At 49.4% G+C, this 4,421-nt stretch overlaps 1 long non-coding RNA gene across 1 annotated transcript; it reads right to left on the reverse strand.

The window, feature by feature from the left end:
• Positions 1-1,067: 1,067 nt before the first annotated feature.
• LOC116421710 lies at positions 1,068-2,625 on the reverse strand. The gene is made up of 2 exons (XR_004232201.1): positions 1,946-2,625; positions 1,068-1,199 (listed from the first exon to the last, which is right to left on the reverse strand). It is a non-coding gene; the product is annotated as an uncharacterized LOC116421710 (long non-coding RNA).
• Positions 2,626-4,421: the final 1,796 nt, after the last annotated feature.

Raw genomic sequence — 4,421 nt, forward strand, 5'->3', positions numbered from 1 at the left:
AGATATACACACATGTATATTTTACACATTGATTGTGTGTACACACATACATATTTAAGAGTGGCCTTCTGGAGACAATATCTATTCTTCTTATTTCTCCCCAAAGAAACAGACACATTTCAAGCCAAGGAAAAGGAAGACTTTTTCTGGTGACTGTTAATATAAATTAAGTAGCATTCTACTTCTGCTGCACTTGATATATGATAATTCTGGCAGAATATTCTGCTATCTTTGCAGTGTCTCTCTTTAGCTAGATAGCTACCTATAGCCTGTCCTTAAATCATTAAAAGTCATTCAGCCATCCCTAATCACCCCTTGTCCCAACATACAGCTGCCCCCTTTCATCCATTCAAACACATTGAATATGTCTACCTTTATAGCATCATAGATTTAAAACTGGAAGGTGTCTTAGAAGTTAACTAGTCTAAGTCCATAATTTTTCAGATAAGGAAACTGAGGCCCAAGGAGGTCATATAGCTTGAACCCAGGTTTGTTCCTGGGGCTTATTTTTTGTGTGACCTCGTGTCCTCAACAGTAGAATGAGAAGGGTCAGACGGCCCCTGTGACCCCTTCCTATGCTCCTAGAAGGCTGAGGTTCTCAGAATCCAGATTTGGTGACAGAAGATAGCATCTGAAAAAACCTTCCAAAGAGCATCCTCTTTAATTCTTAGAACTCATAAGCATTTGGTGGAGGGGCAGAAGCTACACTAACCAAAGTCTCCAATATACAGGAGTACCTTGTTACCTTTGGGAAGGCTAGAAAGTCTCATCTTGATCTAATGAAACACCACCCAAGTAAATTCCCAGGGGACAAGACCTGTTTTTACTTTTCCTTCACTTCCCTTGTGCTTAGTTAACCCTATAACTGACCCAGAATAATCAATGAGCATTTGGACCCATCAAATGCTTTCTAAATGCTTGTTGATTTTGGTGGGTTGATGGGTTTTTAGGGAAGGAGGACTGAACAAGAATACTGAAGCCCTGGTCACCCAGGGCATGGGGACTCCAGACCAGGAAGAGAGAAGGGTCCTAGCACTGAGGAAAAAGGAAGAAGAATGAAGGCAAAGTCTGCCCGATTTTGGAGGAGCTGGTTTTATTGACTTGTCACAGGTGCTTCATTGTAGTGAGAGGCTGAACTCCAAATTCTCCTTTTAACACTGGTCATGCATTGCCTTCATGTGTATTTTTTGAAAGATGATCTGCCACAAACAAAAGTGGGAAATGAACTATGCCCTCATCGTATGTGTCACTCAGACAAGAAATACCTTTGGCTGAGAGTGCTATGACATCATTTGGGGAAACCCCAAAGAAATTGAGTTTTCAAAAAGGGGAAATCACAATCTTAGAAACTGGGGAAAATCTCATTAGTTACCTCATCGAATCTCCCCATTTTACAGATGGGGAACTGAGGCACAGAGAGGTTAAAGAAACCTAGCTAATAAACTAGAAGTAGTTAACACCCAAAGTAGAATTCGAATCCTGATTCTTTGATTTCAGAGTCAAGATTATTTCCTGGGTAACATATTTCACTGCAAAGTTTGCAAATTGTTTTCCTCCCAAACTCATCTGAGAAAAAGGGCAATTATTCTTATCAACAGAGACAGGGATGAGCGATTCAGCGACTTGGCTTTCTGTGGCCCTTCAGGTAGCAAAGGCCAGAGCCAGAAGACCACTTATTACAGCCGAGAACAATCGGGCGCAGAGAACTCGGGGCCTGGCTTGCCCAGGTGGTGATGTCTACCTCAGATGTCCTCCGAGTCCTAGAAACTAAACCTCCAATTTACCTTTGAAGCCCGGAATCGATTTACCACAAAAACCCTCATCCCCAGTTCCCCCCCCCCCCCCCCCCCCCCCCCCCCCCCCCCCCCCCCCCCCCCCCCCCCTCAGACCTGTCCCTCAGTTAAAGTCCCACCTTCTGCACAGACCTATTCAAGCTTCCTAGTACCTTTCCCACCGCGCCGGCATGGAGCACCTGGTTGCTAGAACGCCAGACACCCCCACTCCCCTTTGCAGTGGGGGCTCCTTGCTGGCAGGGCCTGCCCTCCTTCGGGTCCCTGGCACTTGGCACCCAGTGAGCGCTTCAGGCGGCTTCCCCTTGCATCGGATCCCCGCAGGGGAGGCTAAGGAAAGGGTTAAACCTTCCAGCCCCCCCTTCACATCCCCGCCCGGAGTCCCGAGGGCCGCCGGGGTAATTGCCGGGGCGGGCGGGGCTCAGCTCGGCTTGGCTCAGCTCCGCTCGCCCGGCCGGGAAGCGCTGGGCCACTGCGGCCCAGCAGCTCGGGAGATGAATGCGGCGGGAGGCCCGGGAACAATGGACGGTTTCCCAGGCGGGGCTGGGCCGGGGCGGGCGTGGAGGCGGGTGGAGGCGGCCCGGGGGCCGCGGACTCGGGCTCCGGGCTTTCCCGAAGCGCCGCCCACAACCTGAGGCTTCTGAAAGGTGATCCCGGGCTTGGGAGAGGGGGAGGGGAAGCTGCAGACCCTCCTTCTGTCCCTGGGGCTGCGAGCTGGGAAGCAAGAAGGCCGGGGGCCCGAACTGAGCCCTGGCCAGCGGGAGAAAGCGGGGCCGGACTAACTGGGCCACTCCGGGCGGGCGGAGCGGGAAGGAGGGCCTGGCCGGGAGGGGGAAGTCCCCTGGGCATCCTCCCGGCAGCCTGCGGTCCGCTCAGTCACTCCCGCACTCTGGGCTCAGGGCTCGGTGAGCCAAAGGTGCGAGCAAGTGCGCTGGGGACCTTCCCCACACAGGACTTGATTAAGGGAGGGGAGCTTTTAAACCAGCGTTCTTACCCTACCCGCCTCCAAGGTTAACATCCAGACCAAGCCCCCTGGCAAATAATGATCCACCTCCGGGGGCGGGGTGGGGGAGGGTTCAATCAACAAGCCCTTACTTATGTGCACTAAACGCTAAAAATACAAAAGTAAAAAAACTGAACATTTATTAAGCTCCCAGTGGGTGCCAGGTACTGTGCCGGGGATACCAAGAAAGGCAAAAGCCCCCACCTCCACCACCATCCGTCTCTCAAGGAACCCCCCATTTTACTGGGAGAGGACACTACCCCGGCTATTACATCCCGTGGCCATAGTTTCTCATTTGTGAGGTGGGGGGTTCCGTCCCTTTTCGACTCTAAATCTAGGGTCTTTCGGGGCCTCCATAAAATGAGGGCGTTGGACTAGAAAGAGCTTCTTCCTCTTTTTATGTGTCCTAGACCCCTTTGGGAGTTGAAGCCTGTGGACCCTTCTCCGAATAGTTTTTTTTAGCAATTGAAAGAAGTCCACAATTGCAATGTTAGTGAAGAAACTAAAAAGGGGAGGATGGGGGGTGGAAATGACTTTTTTCCCCCGCCAGTCAAGTTCAAGGATCCTTTGATAACCAGCGCTGAGGACCTCAGACTAAATAATAATCACTAACATTTCTGCCAAAGGCTTTGCATAAATTAGCTCACTAGATTCTTACAACCCAAAGCAGGAGTTAAGGGACTTGCCCACGGTCGTACAGATTCAAACTTGGATTTTCCCTCTTTATTCACTAGGCTACCTAGGTGACTTTCCATTTCAGTTTTAGATCTAGGATTCTCGGATTCTCCAAGCTGGCTAAAATAGCACTTTTCTAGAGGGAACTCAGACTCCCAAACTCTCCTCCTCCTCCTCCTCCTCCAATAGACATACCAGTCCCATTGTATCATTCCTTCAGGGTCCTGGTCTCCGCAGATTTACAGTCTCCAGAGGGATTCATAGGTTAATGTGTTACTCCTCTAGGGAGAGATATTTACATTTTTATAGGGGCCTCCTGGGGAAACAAACGCTTAGCTAAGGCTGGAAATTTCAGGCTCTGGTGACTGGCTGGTGGGGAAAACGTTTGGAGACTGGGGAAACCAATTCTCGTATGACATCCGGAAGCGGTAAAAGGGCACGTTTAGGAAGTCATTATTTTCTGCCAGAATAGTCCCTCCTTGTTTCCCCCTTCCCTCTCCATTTCTTCCCCCAGCCTCCCTCCTGGGCTAGGACCCGGCTCCCTCAGCCGTCTGCCTGGTGTCTCAGATAACGTTGAATTCCCCACTGAGTCACTGAAAAGTTAGTTTTGTGGAGTCAAGAATAAGTTTTTAGGGTCAGCATCTGAATTGCTTGGTATTAGGTCTAATAATCTCAAAAAATATATATATATATATATATATATATGAATAAATAGAAATAAAACAAGGATCTCACAATTTGTCATGTCCTACCTCCTATTTTCCCAACTTTTATCCCTCCCCTTGCTGTTGCCTCCTCTCTCCCTCCCTCCCAAGTTTGAGAAAGAAATACAAGGTTTTATTTTCCTCTGCAAAGTTTTCTCCCTGGCAGAGGACCAGCAAGAGAAGTCCTGAAGCCTCTGAAGGCCAATAAAGTCATCGAAGTGGTGTAAACCCGGTTTAATTAAAACCCAA

Source organism: Sarcophilus harrisii, chromosome 1, assembly GCF_902635505.1.
Source record: "Sarcophilus harrisii chromosome 1, mSarHar1.11, whole genome shotgun sequence".
NCBI classification, from domain to species: domain Eukaryota; kingdom Metazoa; phylum Chordata; class Mammalia; order Dasyuromorphia; family Dasyuridae; genus Sarcophilus; species Sarcophilus harrisii.